The sequence below is a fragment of the Ursus arctos genome, unplaced genomic scaffold, assembly GCF_023065955.2.
Source record: "Ursus arctos isolate Adak ecotype North America unplaced genomic scaffold, UrsArc2.0 scaffold_7, whole genome shotgun sequence".
Taxonomy (NCBI): Eukaryota; Metazoa; Chordata; class Mammalia; order Carnivora; family Ursidae; genus Ursus; species Ursus arctos.
Window position 1 is genome coordinate 49732226 of NW_026623089.1, and position 17291 is coordinate 49749516.

Sequence of the window (17291 nt, forward strand, 5' to 3'; positions counted from 1 at the left end):
TTTCATTCAATTAACTACAACTTACAAGCCCTTCTATTTTTGCAAAGCATTTCTCACCACCTTATGAAGTAGATATTAATCAACCCCATTTTACAGGTGCAGAAAATAAAGCCCAAGAAGGTGAAATCACTTTTCATGGTCACAGAGCTAGTAAACAGCAGTATCTGTCCTCTGACTCCAAGCCCTGTATTCATTCCCCATAACAAGATGCTTCCCCCTCCCCCCGAAACCCCGCCATAAGACAAAGATATTAAATTCTGTGGGTGTTTTTCCTCAACTCCACCAAAATTAACTCTTAAATCAACAGATTTTAAAAGCCTAGATCTGTTTTTAAAGTAGAAATTATCTATGAAAATGAACCTATTTGTAACTGGGGTAGAGTAATGTTATACACAGCAACCTAGATAAATAATTTTTAACTAGGTGAGATCAACATACTCATTTTCACTTTAAGACTGCAGATGAAGCATTTTCCCCAAGTCACACTTTAACTTCTTAACACAAACCAATGTTTTATCAAAATTTCTTTCTAAATTATAGGAAACATTTCTAAAAGCTGTCATTTTGTTTCAAGTTGGCAAAGTATTATAATTAAATGCAAAATGTATCCTGATACCTTTGGCACTATGCCAATTTGGCCAGAAGCAGTAAGCTCCTGAGGTTATCATGGAAGATAAAGACCCACCACCTAACTGAGTTGAAACACATACTTTACTCAATCACTTAACAAATGTGTTGCACACCCACCATGTGTCAGACACTGTGCAGGGAAATATGTGCACAGTAACAGACCCGAAACTTGCCCTCATGGAACTTAGTATTTAGCTAGAAAACAGAAATAACAAATACACACACACACACACACTCACAGCTCTGATTGCTATTTTATCAGCCATCTATCACCAAGATAATTGTATTCAACAAACCACAACTCATTTATTCTCACACATCTGCCAAGCAGCTATAGCTTGGCTGGGCTGGACTCAGAGACGCTCCTCTGGATGTTCCAGCATGGACTTACAACCAGTTGGGTCATGTTGTTCCCTACAGTTGCAGGGAGGCACCTTCAGGAGAAAAGTAGAGGCAAGGAGGGATGAGACGGAACTTCCCGCTCAAGTTCAGGGTCAGGCCAGTCTCAGAATGGACAGCAGCAGGAGCTCTAGAAGGGCAGACAGAATGTGCAATGTCTCCTAAGGTATAGGTGCAGAACAGGCACACTCTCGTTTCCACCTATGCTTCTGGCCTGACCAAGTCGTGTGGCTGTACCCAACATCAATGGGTCAGCGGAACACACCCTGGGAGAGGAATTGCAAAACCACACAGCAACGGGCGTGGATATAGGGAGCGGGGAAGAATGGGGGACATATGCAATCGGCCACAGCCATGAGAGCAAGACAAGTGATGCTGTGAGAACACCCGAATGGACAGAGCTGAATATGTGACAGAGGTCCGCCAAGACTTCCCTAAGGGTGAAGCTCAGAGTAAAACCTGAAAGACAAAGAGAATGAAGTCAGTGAAAGGGGAGGCAAAAGACTTCCAAGCAAAGAAAACAGCCCGTACAAAGTCCCGATGGCCAAAGGAGACACAATCAGCTCAGAACATTTAAGGAAGACCCACGGCCAGGCGGAGAGCGAGAGAACATGCTACAAAGTGAGGACAGAGGATATCGGGAGACTCGGGCTCTGTGCGAAGGAATGGGTCTTTATCGTAACAGCATAAAGCTGCTGAATGATGCTAAGCGAAGAAGTAATTAGATTTGCCTCTTCACAAGATCACTCTCTGCAGAAGAGAGAATATGCTGGTGGACCATTCAGGCGGCTACAACGGAAGTCCAGGTGAGAGAGGATCATGCCTTGAACTGAAGAGTTTTTGATGGAGAGAGTAGAAAGTGCTAAGGAGACATCGTGTGGACAGAAAAGCCCACCGTTCTATCAAATCATTCCTGCCAAAGTCACCACCTACCTTCGCATGCTAAACCCGATGGCTACTCCAAGACCTCATTCTATTTTTCCTCCCTGCATTTTACCCCAGTGACCAGTCCCCTCCTCTTTAAGTAATTCTCCTTCCTTAGTTTCAGACAACCACCACCTATCTCCTGGTTTTTCTCTACTGTCTTTGCTCATCCTTAGTTCATTCCTTAAATCCTGAAATCTGTTCTATAATCTAAACTTCCCTCCCCCAACTCCAACCAAATTCATCCAGTCTCATGTCCTAAATACCTCATTATGTTGATCTTCCCATTGTGGGCCTCCAGCCCAGACTTTGCGCTCAACCCCAGATCCAATATATCCAGCCGCTTCCTGGACATTTGCACTGGATGCTCCCATAGGCATCTCATACTCAATGTGTCCTCAATTCATCCCCCCCCCATCTCTTCCACCCTGAAAATCCTATTCCTCCCGAGCTTCCCCATCTCCTCGAAAGCCACCACCATCCTTCCAAGTATTCCATTATTAAACCCTAGAACCAGTTATGATTCCTCCCATGCCTCACCATTCCACATCCACTCCACACAAATACTGGTACAACTGCCTCCTAAAATATTGCTCAGATTTATCTGCTCACCTGTCCTACCGCTGCTCCAGTGCAGGCCCCCATGCCTGATCTGGAGGACTCCACAGCCTTGTAACTGATTCCCTAAACTGCACGTCCAGTCCCCTCTCTCTATGACAACAGAAGTGATCTAAAATACAAATATGACCTTGCCACTCTCAGACCTAAAATCATTCAGTGGCAACCCCTTACCCTCAGAATAAAGTTCAATTTCTTAACAGGGTTTACAGACCCCTCAGTCCTCCAGCCCCTGCCTGCCTCATGTGCCTCGAATATACTCATGCTCTCTAGGATCCAGACATCATCCATTCTGTTTCCCTCTGCCTGAAATACTCTTCACCTTACTTGGCTACTTTTCCAACTAAAATATAATTTCATGAGGACAAAGACCCTGCCTTTTGTTTACTGTTAATTGCCAGCCATCAGCACAGGGACTACCCCTTCAACACATAATGGTCTGTAAAGTGAATGAGTGGCGCCTTCATAGATGACCCCCTCCTTCAAGCTGCCTTTCCTGATACTCTCCGTCCTCCTAAGGTTGGGTGTACCTTTCAGGTGTTTTCAGAGCAGTCTAAGCTTTTTCCCTGTGATGCCATCATCTCCCTATTCATTTGGCCATATCCTCTGACTCTTGCCCCAATTAAAATATAAGCTCCATGAAGGTAAGAACTCTTTCTGTTGCCGGAAGAAGCCTTGGGAGCTATAGTGAACCAGAAATAGCAATGCCCTGAAGGAGGTCCCTGAAGTCAAATGAAGCCAGGAAAGAGGCTGAGGGCAAAGGTCCAAATAAAGCGAACCATGCATGAGATTCAGCTGTACGCAGAGGATGTATATGGGGGGCGCTGCGGTAGTGAGGTCAGTGAAGGGGGAATGCAAACACGTGACTGAGACTAAAGTCAGTCACTGAGGCCAGAGAGCCCATGTCTAACTCACCCATGACTGGTTACACAGTGATACCCTCCTTTTATGCAGAAATTCATACAGGTGAAACAGTATCTCCATACCTTATAAAAATACATCAATTCCCACCGAAATCCCTTACACATTAATGAAGAAATAGTCTTTTGGACGTTTTTACTCATTGCTACTTTGTTTCAAGAGGCCAGACTATATTTAAATAAAACCTGAGGGGTACGTTAATGCCTTTTATAATGGATAGGATTTCATCAAAATCAGTCAACTCCTTCCAAAGTTATTAAAGAACAGCCTTTTAAATGTAAAATGCTAAGAACTTTAAAACAGAAACCTGTCTTAATTCAGTCAATTAAATACAGTAAGGTGCTAAGGGGACAAAGCACATCAACTCTGGAGGCAAACCCAAGCAAATTCAAATATTAAAACTGAAGAAGTTAAAGGATTAGAGATTCTCTGTTGACAGGCAAAAATATGACTTCACTGGATCTTCAATCTCTTGGTTATTAACAGCAGACAACGCCACATCAGTCACCACGCCTGAACCAAGGACCTTTTGCCTGAGGTTAGGTTTCTAAAGCATCCACTCAGCACATTCAGATTCTTAAATATGATGTTCCCTTCGCTATTTTTCTCCACCGGACTCAGAGCAGGTTGTAATCTTGGGAAGGAGCTGCCCCTCCCAGGGTGAAAACAGGCAGCACTGAAGGGGTGACAGGCTGCTGCATGGAGACTGAAAGACCTACTCTCCCAGCCTCCAGCCCTTCAGAGCAATTGTCTAAAAATCAAAAGGGTGACAATCCATTCGATCCATTTCTTAAGTGGGGCATGGCTCAAAAACCAGGGAATGGGGAAGGGGGGGGGGCAGAAAAGGGGAAAGGAAGACCCGGGGTAGGCCATGCCTCAAAGGACACAGTGGTAGTGGCATTGACCCAGCTTGCCTCTGCATAAGAGGATAGGGGTGTCTCTTCTGCAGCGGCTGAAAGGGGCCATCATGGATAAGCAATTGGAAAAGGAATAGTAATTACCACAGATATGACAAAGGGGCCTGCAAGACAGGGAATTCTGTCAAAACCCATAATTCTTGCAAATGAGCAGCAGACCCAGGATGACATGAGTCCTCCCTCATGAATTATACAGGTGGCCACACATAGTACGTTTGAGGCACTGCTTAATCAGAAGGGACCATTCATGGTGGGAACAGCAAGTCCCCAAGAGTTATACGGACCTATATCCCTAAGAGGTGGAAGCAGAAATCCAGCCTTCATGCCAGCAACTGTATGTGGGGACTTGGTTGAAGTGGGAGGCCCCCAGGAGCACAAGACAGCTGGGCAATCGTACAGAGAGTTGGGAGAACTTCAGATTACGAAACAGGACATTCAGATTACAAGCCTGGAACATGTAGATGCTGGACAGGGGTAAGTGCTCTCCTAGGGGAGGGGTATTATGGTCTAAATTGCATTCCTCTAAAATGGGATTTGAAACCCTAATCACCAATACCTCAGAATGGGACAGTATTTGGAGATGGGGGCTTTCAAGAGATAATTAAGTTAAAGTGAGGTCATTAGCATGGGCCCTGAGCCTCCATGATGGGTGTCCCTAGAAGAAGAGGAGACTGGGATACAGACATGCACAGAGGGAAGACCATGTGAAGACCCAAAGAGATGAAGGTCTTCTACAAGCCAAGGAGCGAGGAGAAACCTCAGGAGAAACCAACCCTGCCAACACCTTGATCTTGAACTTCCAGCCTCCAGAACTGAGAAAATTTCTGTTAAGCTACTCAGTCCATGGTGTTTTGTGATAGTAGTCCTAGCAAACTAATACAAGGGGACAACAAAAATGAAGACCAAGAGCTGGAAAAACACAAGACACACTGAGTCAGGTCATTTGGCCAAAGTTTAGGAAAAGAGGAATTAAACCAGAAAAGTCCCCTGGAGGCTAGGAGTCTGGCCTGGATTTCAAGCAGGGAAGCGACTTAGATCAGACAATTCCTGCTAGACAATTCCTGCTCTGTTAGCAGGATTTGGAGGAGAGAAGAGATGTGGGCAGGCACCACAACTATAATACTTTAACAATTCTTAAGGGTATGAGAACATGAACTTACACTTGAACCTGGGTTATCGGGAAGATGGCAATACCAGCAACTGAGATAAAGGAGACAAGAAAAATGTGAGGAGGAAGCGAAATCTGCTTTGGATGGGCTGAGTTTGCACATATTTAGGGTAGGAAAGCAGGGCAGAATCCACCTCCCCCCTCACCTTGAGCTGATGACGCCATACCCCTAGCTCAGCTTGGGGCCACACATGTGCAAACACATCTACTCCCATGCGGGACCCCACGTTCACAAGCATCGATTTCTTTTTAAATTATCCTAACACATGATGCCACAACCAACCAATTTAACCCTAAGGCGATAGTCTTGAAACAGAAGCCCAATAGGTGGGAACAAGACTTGAATGACTCCACGTTAAATTCAGATCCCTGGTTACTCCCAAAAGGCTCAGCATCCCACTTCAGTGCCGAGGGGCCAGATTGAAGAATCTCCAGTGAGGCTGTCAGAACACTCTAATGTTTGCAAATTGTGAAAGTTCAAACAAGAGTCAACCTTGTGGAGGGGGCGGGTGCGGATCGGGTACCGAGGGCGGCTCTTAGAATGTTGTGGTCTTGGACCACTTAAGAAAAACATAATCAAAAATCACTTTCAACACCCACGCCTTCTTTCAGAAGGAGAAAAACATTAAAAAGCACTGCCTATTGGGAAAGAAAGTTGTATAAATCATTTTATTTCGTGCTCCATCATTTACTCAGCACAGGCTTCAGTGACACCTCCTGATTAGGTTTAATTTTAAGCCAGCAAGCACACCACAGACCCTATTGTCAGAGAAAGTTCCATTTCTCTCCAAGCCTGATGGGCGACTATTGTAATGTAAAACCCTGGGATTTAAATAACACAAGCGGATTCTATTATGAGAAGAAAGGTTTATATTTTGGAGTCTTTTTCCTTCAAAGGAGCCCAGATACCAAACCATGAATTACCTGAAACAATGGGCTTCAATGATCTGCACGTCCCCCTTTCTTTAGGAAAAAGACTACTTGCCTGAAGACCAGGACTCAGTGATCCAATTATGTCTCAGAAACAGTCCCAGGCTCTCAAAATTCACACTGGTTAGGAAAACCAGAGAAGGGCAGAGACCTGGCTTACCCGTGAATGGCCCCTGATTCCTCCACTGCGACATCCTCACCAGGGCTCTTGGGGTCTGACCCTTTCCCCAAGGCCTTGGCTCCCACAGACTGAACTGATTCCCCAACACCCATGTTAATCTCTAGGGAGAGGTTCCCAAGGGGGCTCAAGGCTCACAGGAGAATCATCTCCCCAGGAAACACAGGAAGGAAGCAATTAGGGCCAGAGGGAGAGCACCTAAGAGCTACAATCTCTTAGACCTCGGACACTCCCAGATATCCAACCAAGAGCTGCCCACATTACCCTCCCCTGAGGTTCCATTCTAAGGACCCCACTGACAACATGGGACTCTTCCTTATGCCCCCAAAAACGTTTATAGTCCCTCAAGAGACATTTTTGAATAGGACTACGTGCCAAGGGCTGTGCTAGAGATACAAGAACTAGCTTCCATCCTGAATGAGCACATGTCTGGTGGGCAGAGGGCTCCACAAAGGGACATCTGTCCTGCAGTGTGATACACAGCACCAAGTGTTAAGGCAGGACAGAATATCAGGAACAATTCCTGTAGGAGGTGACACTGGTGCAGACCTTGAGGGTTGTGCCTCAAGACATGTTTACCAAATGAATTGAGTACTGCATCATGCACACCCAGACACATACAAGAGTCTGAAAACAATCCAATTGATCAGACTACCCCCCAAAAAATGGGACACAATACAAAATGAAACAGTATCACCATGAGGGACTCAGGTTATGTCCTACACTGAGTACCCTCCAGAAAGTTCTAAGACAAACTGCCCTTGTGCCTCAGTCACCTGATAGAGGGGCCACAGGACCAAGTTTGTCCTGTACCCAAGCAAGGCTGGCTTTAACAGCAAAAGCACTCACTGCCACACTCCCTCTTCATGAGGCTTCATCGTGCCCCCCCCCCAGTTTTTCCTGCTTTGATCATGGGAATCCTTGATTTCAAAAGAATTCCAGGTAATCAATCTTCTAGCCATCCAGAAGGAATGGCAGGGCAGTGGGAGGAACAGCATACACAACGACACATTTCAAATTCTATCACGTGGAACCCAAGGGCAAAGAGACGTCTCCAGTGAGGTCCCCAGACCTACTAAATCTGAAACTCAGTGAGGTAGAGTCCAATAATTTGCATTTTTAACTAACTCCAAAGTGATGCTGATGGTCTTGGATCACAGGTTGAGAACCACTGTTCCAGGGGAAAGTCTCCTCGGTCACAGACGAGACAATCATGATGACATGATCCCAACAGCATCTGCTAACACTGACCAACCGCTTACCAGAAGCCAGAAACTGCATCCAACAACTTACAAGCTTCATCTTATTTAATCCTCCCAACCAGCATTCCACAGATGAGGAATCTAAGTCGCAAAATGTTAAACAGCTTAGCCTCAGCCCATGGCACTGCAGCCGGCAGTAGGGCTGACCCTGCCTCTCTGCAGGGTCCCAACAACTTCACCTCCCAATGCAGCCCGCTGAACCGCTGCCTGGAGATCCCGATGCCAGACTGGAATGAATGGCTCCAAGAGACCCTGACCCCAGGAAACCAGTCACCTTTGAAACTCAGCATTACCCAACACACTTTGAATTACACTTATTATCATCTCTTTGTAGAAAACCCATCTCTAGGATTCCTTCAGCTCTCCAGCGCTTCCTCCACCCATCACACAGCACTTACGGTCCCTGCAGGCTGACTCCCTAACTCTACCACAGAATGCTAGGCTGGCCCCTGCAGAAAATCTCCAGGTTGGGTCCCACTTTGGGGCACACTCCTGGTCTGGCTCCCACTTGGGTACACAGCCCTGGTTTCCCCTACCTTGCTATAAGTGCCTGGGCTCACTCCCACGTCGGTGGACACCACAGTTAGGCCCCCTGTGATATACACCTCTCATTGGGCCCCTACTTTGGTTTACATCCAGTCTCCTGTCTCCGGCCGAGAATGAAGCAGCAGCAAGAGGGAAAGCCCTCCATGGCCTCCAAAGCTTCCCAAACAGATTGTTGGATCCATCAGTGAGGGAAGAGAGGGTACAAACCCTAGAAATGCTGCACAGACCAAACCCCATGCTGGGTAACCCTGACCTGACACACAAAGCTAAGGGGGACCAACATGCCCCCTGAGTGCTGAACTCCCAAGCTCAGACCCTGCAGCTCTCAGATCTGGCCATACCCACACTCCCACCCGCTGCTAGGATCTCAGCAAGAGAGGGGAACTGGGACAGAGACAAGGAACAGATGTGGGGCTTTGCTCTTGCTCAGGGCAGAAAGCAGCTTCAAGATGTTTTTCCCTCCTCTCCACCTCTTGTCAATTCTCAACCCTGCCAAACTGCAGAGATCACTGTTTGAAATTAGAAGCGCACGCCACATGCACAGCTGACTAAATTTTTCCCTCCTGATTCAGCAGTGCACAGGAGGAATTTTCACCCCCACAAAGGAAACTGTCCAACAATTCAACTCAACAAGCATTTAGTGAGCACCTACCATGTGTCTTGCACTGCACACTGATCACCAAGGGGAAGTTAAACAGTCCCTGCCATCTGGGAGTTCTGCCACTTACATGGTCCTCATTTTCTCTTGCCCTGCCTGGGATAACTTTAACCCCTCCTCACTGGGAAGTGGGGATAATAAATCCCACCTCAAACCTTTGTTATGAAGATTAAATAGGACAAGAGTAAAAGAGCAGTGGGAAGAGGAACATGAGACCCCCTTGCCTCTTACCCAGTTTTGAGGACATAGGGGTTCGTGTGATGGTATATAATTCGATGTCAAGTTGAAAGGGTAGGGTTTTAGGGAGTCTGGGGCAAGGAGAAATCAACTTTGGTAGAGGGACTGCCTAGAGGCTATGTATGTTGAACTGAGGTCTCAAGGCTGGACAGAGCTAGGGACAGAAGATTTGAGGGAAGAGGAGGCTGAGAGCACTGTGGGTCAAGAGAATGAATCCTGGAATAAGGTGGCCAAGATGATGGGAGAGAAGGGACCAGCCTGGGAAGATGGTTTTGGCTCTCTTGAGAAAAAGGGGGAAGTCAGGGATCTCTGTGAAGGCCCAGCAAGGAAATCTGGCTTCAGTCAGAAGCCAGAGGGTCAAGGAAAAGACAAACTCTCCTTCCATGAATCTTCACTGACAGAGACCAACAAGCTCCCCAAACAACCTGGAGACCCCCACAAGGCTCCATCTGTGCTGGCCCAATGGCTCCTTTTGGGGAACGGTGTGGGGAGGGGGCAGTCTCGGTACTCTCCACTCAATTTCCAACATCAAAGAAATTAGAAATAAACATTCAATATTTCAGGGACTGGTTTACATTAGAGTAAATCAGCATGGGGAGAAAAATCATGTAGTCATTTAAAAAGATTATCATGAATACTATAGAAACACAGAAAAATGCTTCTGACATGTTAAGTGAAAAACAGCAGAACCCAAAGCATTATGTGCACCATTGCCAAGAGCACGGTGCAGGAGAGGGAGCACAGGCCCAGAAAGGACCACGTTCTAATGCTGATGGCAACTTAGGAGCTGTGAGACCATAAGAGGGTTTTACCTCCATTCCCTTGAAGATAAGGGCTCACTGGGTTCCTAAGTGTTTCCAAGTGCCTGGCATAGGACAAAGTTCAACTCCCCCACTCCCACAGTGTATGCAGGGTGAGCCATAGCTCTTTGGATGAAATTAGGTTTCTCTAAAGGAAAAAAAAAAATGTTTTGTTTACAAAACAAAGGGTGAGCTTCTTGAAGGCAGGGGCTAGACCTCAATAAGAGCAGGGTGAAGGTGATGGCATGATGGGTGGGTTATTATGACCACCATATACAGATGTTAAAAAGGCAGTTAGGAAATGCCTATCTTGGGGTGCCTGGGTGGCGCAGTCGTTAAGCGTCTGCCTTCGGCTCAGGGCATGATCCCGGCGTTCTGGGATCGAGCCCCACATCAAGCTTCTCCGCTAGGAGCCTGCTTGTTCCTCTCCCATTCCCCCTGCTTGTGTTTCCTCTCTCGCTGTCTATAAATAAATAAAATCTTAAAAAAAAAAAAAAGGAAATGCCTATCTCTAGCAAATACCAAGAACTTGACCATGATCAGGCCATTTCTCCTCCCTGAAGTGAACTTTACTGCTCAAGGCAGAGAGCCCATGGGCAAGCATTTGTAGGCTCACAAACCAACCAGCCTATGCAGGAAATCAGCAGCATCTTTGTACCATAGATACGTGTTGGGTCAGAGCTGCTGATTGAAAAGGGAGGGCCCAAAGCTTCAAAGATCTCCCAGGACTAGACAGAATCCTTCTGGAGTATGGAAAAGCAAGGCAGGGTCTGGCCCTAGCTGGCCAGCACTAAGGCCTGAAGACCTCCTACCCATCACCAGGCAGTGACTAGCCCTTCCCCTGGGGGAAGAGTCCCCAATATCATGTACTCTGAGTGCATGACTGTTCAAATGGACGATCAGTAAGGCTGCTCAGACTGAGGGCCGGACTAGGATGACCCACCCCACAGAGAGGCTACCTCTGGGCCACGAAAGCCATTCCAGCACAGGGAAGGAGGAGCATCATCCACACTACAGCTGGCCTAACCAATCCCACACACACACACACACACACACATACACAGCCATCTCAGAAGGACACCCTGAAATCCCACTTTCTAATGGCTGAAACTCCCTCAAAAGCATTTCTGCCCTGCTTTAGGTTTTGATCTTCCCTGAAATGCAAATACAGGCAAGACAGAAACCATTCTATAAACTCAATATGAATATGAAAGGGTCCCTGATCTGGTAGTCAGACTGTTCTTAGGGCAGCAAAGAGAAAGCAGGAAGGTACTGGGGTCTTGAGGGGGAAAGGGGGAGAACAAGTCATTAAAGGGGAGAAGTGCAGTGAAGAACCAGGAATATGGGGCCAGTAAAGACAAACCTTCTAGACTCCACCATGTTGCTGGGATCCAGGGCTGGTACCCTGCAGATGGTGAGTCACAGCACCCAGCACACAACCAAGACGAGCAAACTCCCTAGAGACCAAAACCAGGCTCTGGACCTTGTCTGAGGCTCAAAGTGCAGTTATTGTGAAAGGTAACCCCCCACACCAAGCTCCAGGTTCTACCTCCGAACAGGCTGGTGACAGGCCCCACCCCTCCCCAACAGTGCAGCGTTGCTCTGCCACTCTGAGAAAAGCAAAAACTCACTGCCTCGCCTCATCCCATCACCCACCACTTCAACACACAGGGGTGGCCCACCCCCCAACACACACACACACACACACACACACACACACACACACACACACAAGCAGCCAGTACAATGCCTACATACGCACCCTAACCAACAGGAACCTAAAAGCAAGATGCAATGAAAGTCATCAGAAAGAGACTGAAGGCGAGGGAGATGGGGGAAACAGGGCAGCATGCTCTGGGCTCAGGCCCCCTGCACCCCTTTACAGCAAGGCCCTAGAAGCTGCCAAGGCCTTTTGGTTGGGTTGGGGGTAGGGAGCAGTTAAGGCAAATAACTGAAGGCATTTCAATTGATGGTGCTCCCCCGGTGACTCGCTGTTTCTTTATTGCAACATGCGCTCTATAAAAGCCGTTTTCCTCTCACAGGATCTGCTTGGGCAACATGTGATGTCATCATAAATCATCTTTTTTTTTCCTTTAAAATGTCAGCAGATTTCTTGGAGTTTCTAAAAAGCCAAGAGAGCCAGCACCATCTCCCAGTTTTGGCAAAGAAACCCATTTTCTTTCCCAAGACGTCTGTCTTCACTTTTTCCCCTTGCTCTCCCATAGGAGTCCTGCAGAGATAAAGCCTTGCAGAGTACAGAAAGTCACAGAAATCATTTATGAAAAAAGCCTTCCTTTCTACCCTTTCCAAATGCAGGCTCTTTCTCTCGCTCCCTTTTTTCCTCTCGTCCTATTTTGGTGCACTTCCAGAGGAAGTGAATGTATAGCGAGCATTTTTAAACAAGGTCTAATACAATCCATGCCTCCCAGACACGGATGCCATTAATCAGAACGAAGGCTTTGTGTGAGAGAGGCCACAGGCTGGATGGGCGCCATGGACCAATAATGCAGACAGGCCCCTACCTCCCCACCCCACCCCTTTTTGGGGCTTGGCATTCATCCTTCCTTACCCTACCCCCTCCCAAATCCTGTGCCCAACATTCCCCCAACGACCTTCTGCAAAAACCTTCTACCATGGGAGAAAAAAGTTTCCTTTCGTTCCAAGTTCATTGGACCAAAAAGAAATAATCATCACTGTAACTGCAGAAACTCAAAAGCAAAGAGAACATCCAACCCAACTCTAAGCCACAGACCTCATAGGGCCATGGCAGGTGGGAGTCTATTACTGGCTGAGTTGTGTGTCTCAACACACTGGGTGTCTCTTGAGCCGATCTACCTTCTGGAAGACTTCCTCCAGAAAGAGCTCTGTAGATAGAGACTATGGCTGCCCTATCACCTACATGCAATGGTCCTACACAGTAATCAAGACGGTGCTGGATTCCTAAAGGTCTTCTTTTATATCCTTGGGCCATAGTCAACAGTCTGTCTTACCCCCCCAACCCACACTTGAATTCAAAGAACTGAAGACAACCAGAGCAAAGAAATTTGGCGGGGGGGGGGGGCGGGGGGGAGGATGCACACATCTATGTGAAGTCCTTTGGGGCTATTATGAATGTCCCTAAGCACCTTTCCACCCCTCCCTAAAAGCAAATCCTCATGCTTAGTCTAAAATACCTGATATTCCACCACAAGTGCTTAATTAGAATCACTGAAAACATCAAGATACTCCTTGGGGATTCTTACTGCTACGGGCTACTTGTATGTAAGTATGAGTAACGGTCAGTGCCTTAGAAAGGAGACAAGAGGAGAGTGGAGGTACCATGCAGCAGTAAGGCATCAGAGCAAGTGAAGAGCCTGCTACCTTGATAGGTGGCTAGGGCCTCTGGTCCCCACAATTTATCCATATCCAAGTGTAAGGTCCTCCAGAAATCCATCACAAATACATGATGGGCCACACCCTTGTTTCCCCTCTCCTCTTTGATCCCAGTTCCTTAACATAAAGACAAAAGGCAGGGGAAATTTAGGAGGGAAGAGGAAGGAAAAACAAGATGCACAGAGGGCTGAGGTCTTTGCTTTTTACCCTGATGTAGCTCAAGTACCTAGAAAAGGTTCAGACGGTAAGCACTCAATATGTTTGCTGAGTAAACCAGAGGCTACTAGGATGTCAAATGTTACCCTGGTCAAGAAATGGCAAGTGGGGAGGTCACCCACCGGGGTGAGCTGAGCTGTGGCTCCAGCTGTTTTGCCCTTCCCTGCCATCACTCACACTGTTCCATCAGCCGAGAGTCCCTCATCCTCTCAAATGGTCATCCTGCTCCCTTTTTCAGATTCAGCTCAGACTTGCTACCGCTCAGGAAAGCTTCCTCACCACCCCCAGGATGGGTCAACTGCCACTCCTCCACATCATCAGTACCCTGTATCTTCCTCAGGATTTTATCACTCCACTGGGCTGTAGTCACCAATCTCTACGTCTGTGTCCTCCATGGGGAGGTTAGTCCTCTTGGTATCTTTAATGCCTACCCTTCCTATCCTGCAGATAGCAGCATTCAGTAACTGTTGAATAAACTGAGCCACTGGGGAAAAAAAAAAAAAAAAAACCCACCAATTAAACCTAATTGTTTAACTTTGGGTTGGTTTTTTTGTTTTGCTTTCCATTTCAGAGCAGGTTTTTCCAGAGACATCTATGCCAGGTTTCCCAAATTCTGGGAAAAAGAGAGAGCGAGAGAGAGAGAACCCAGGGAGAGGGGATGGTTTAGAATGGGAGAGATCCATGTCAAATAGGAGAAAAGTTACTAATTCAGGGGTGTTCCCTCTCTGGGATGAAGGAACTTTCTGGAATCGGTCTACAAGGCTAGGCCACACCACCTGAGACGAAGAACACTGGAAAGGGGGTAAGGTACCACCTCACTTAGCCAAGGCAGTCCAAGCCCCCTCATCTTCAGGAGGGAAGGAACTTCAGACGATCAGTCCCTGATGCCTACGCCGCTGGCCAGGGTGGTTTGGGGTGGCTTCAATGGATGAAAAGGAGATTGTCAATAAAGACATATTAATGACTGCAGAACAGCTGAAGGTCAAAGCCAAACCACCAGCTCCCACAGCACCATGAAAAGGCAGGGAGCTTTTGTGCCCCCACCCCTCGCTCCTTCCCTCCCCTGTCAGTCTGGCGCATGGTGGTGTGCTCCCTTGTGAACTGCAGAGTCTTTATAATTTTCTAAGTTTTGATCTTTATAAAATGACCCTTCAATTGCAGAGAGCAATTGATCTTATCAAAGAGAAAGTCCCATGCAGGCTTCGCCCACAGACCCAAACCAACCCCACACCCCCCTGGGACTGCTGGTGCCTTCACTGCACACTCAGAGCAAACTGGAGGTGGGAGGGGATTATAAACCTCTCCCCATATGAAGCCAAATACACAAGGCAACAGCCCTCCAAATCCTCTCCTGTCGAATGCCTTATTACTACCTTTTGCAATCTCGCAGCCTCGCTTCTGGAAAGTTTCAAAGTCACCACCAACCAACCCTTTCCAATGCACAATGGCATTTAATAATTGCTTACGGTTCTCGCCTGGGAAGCCAGGCAAGCACCCACAATTCATTACACGTGTGACCTTTTGAGCCCTCGGCCCCCAAATGATTTTCACTCACTTTAATCTGACTCCGATTCAAAACAGATCTGCTGTCAGCAGCCTGAATTCTGTAGCCCTATAGATGGGCAGTGCCTACGGCTAATCTTTTAGTGCCTTAATCATAAAATGCAGCACTTCTCCAGCTGTTTTCACCCAAATAGCCAGAAAAGGGGCTGAGTGGGGTGTGAAAAATGAATTATGAACTCCCAAGTAGTATTTCATTAAGCAAGGTTGGACGCTAAAACTTTAACGGTGCTCTCTGCAATTGAAAGGTCATTTTATTTAAAAAAAAAAAAAATCAAAACTTAGAAAAATTCTGAAGACTGTACAGTTCACAGGGGAGCTCACCACCATGTGCCAGATTGACAAGGGAGGGGAAGAGACATGAAAGCAGCGGTCAGCATAAAATGTCTTCTTAAACCACGGCCACTTTAGATTTTTGCAACGTGATGCCGAGCACATTCAACAGGTCTACAAATGCACCACATTAGCCTAAATTTAGTGGGTGTTAATTGGAATCAGAGCTACAGTCGTTACCACCGACATGTTTCTAAATACTACCCAGTAAATTTTTGTCTGTTTCAGATTCCTTGACAGCCAGCAGTGAAAACCCACGAGCAGGCACGTAAAATGGTCTTATGTATGTAGTCCCCTAGTATGTGCACAAAAGGATGTCTGTGTGGATCTGGCCTATGTCTGCACACACAGACATGTGTATGGATAAACACGAGATAGAGGTGCATGCCTTGCCCATTTTTAGAAGGCAGACATGTGCGAGGACACACACATATACTCTGCACTCCAGCAGCTCCCTTTTTACTAATGCACCTCCAGAAAGCAAAATGGGCCTCTCTCAGTGTGACAAAAACATTCTAGTTTATAGTGAAAGGGGTTTACGGTGCAAACGTACGTATGTGCCTTTTTCAGATCGGCTGCTTCCCTTCCTTTCTCCCTGGCTTGCCTCACGCCCTTTCAGGTAAGCCTTGTTTCAATTTGAAAAACAAAATTAAAATTTCCTCCAGAACAGATCAGTTAAGGGTCAGCCAGGAAAAGGTCTGCAAGACATAGAATTTGAAAGGAAGGAGAAAGGGGCCTAGAGGAAGGAGAGAAAAGTCGGGAAAAAGAACCATCAGCTTGCTTGAGTTCCCTCAGAAAAAGACCACTTTCATCGTCCTAATCACTCATTAGTTCATTATTAGTTTGCATGAAAAGAGAAGAGGGGCTTTGTGTCCTCAGTCATGATTCTAGCTGAAATGAGAAAAACGTGAGTCTCTGGCCTTGAGGCTCCACATATTTTGCCCTTCCTTGATCCTCCAATTATAATTTGAGGACTTCCCCAGAACCCAACAGTATTGTCACTTTGCCAGGGGTCTATTCCAACAGAAAAGAAACACTACAGTCAGCTTCTACAGCAGTGAGCCAGGAGGAACCTTGGAGGCAAATATGTTTACCGATGACTAATGACACCAAAGGACTACGTCTGGGCCCCAACAGTAAATTCTCATGCAGTCCCCCCACTCCACATATATCCCATTGATCTGATTATTCAAGTGAGTATCAGCTAAGGAACCCTAGCGCTCCACTTAGCACCCCCCCACACACACACACCCTCACCCATAGTTTGGGACATGCCTATCCCTAAACATATACAGCTAACGTGTGTTTATATATCACACAGGTAGTGCATGCTAGGCTTGCTATGTGCCTATCCCCAAATGCACCACTAAGTTACACAAAAACAAACACACATGTAAGATTCAGAACATGCCCTTCCTCAACCACACAATGAGCACACGTGCAGTTCATCCGCATACATCACACAATGCCAACCCCTTCAGGGAAGGCAGGGTACCTTGGACTAGGAGACAAATCTGTCTCCTAGCCACTTAGAGCTGGGGGGAGGGGGGAGATCGATGAGCCCAAGCCTCCTCTGAAGGGGCTAGAAACATTTGTACAGGGAAAAAAATAACTTTTTGGTG

The 17291-nt window shown here is 46.9% G+C and overlaps 1 protein-coding gene across 5 annotated transcripts in view; it reads right to left on the reverse strand.

Annotated features, from left to right (window-relative positions):
* The window catches only part of LRMDA (leucine rich melanocyte differentiation associated), a 1028511-nt gene that overhangs the window by 984489 nt on the left and 26731 nt on the right, over positions 1-17291 (reverse strand). The window contains exon 3 of one of the 5 annotated variants that reach the window (XM_057308257.1): positions 1-17291. This exon is cut by the window's right edge and continues 12121 nt beyond it. The exons of the other annotated variants lie outside the window; for them this stretch is intronic. The gene's annotated coding sequence lies outside the window, so the exon portion shown is untranslated. 5 annotated transcript variants of the gene reach the window in all.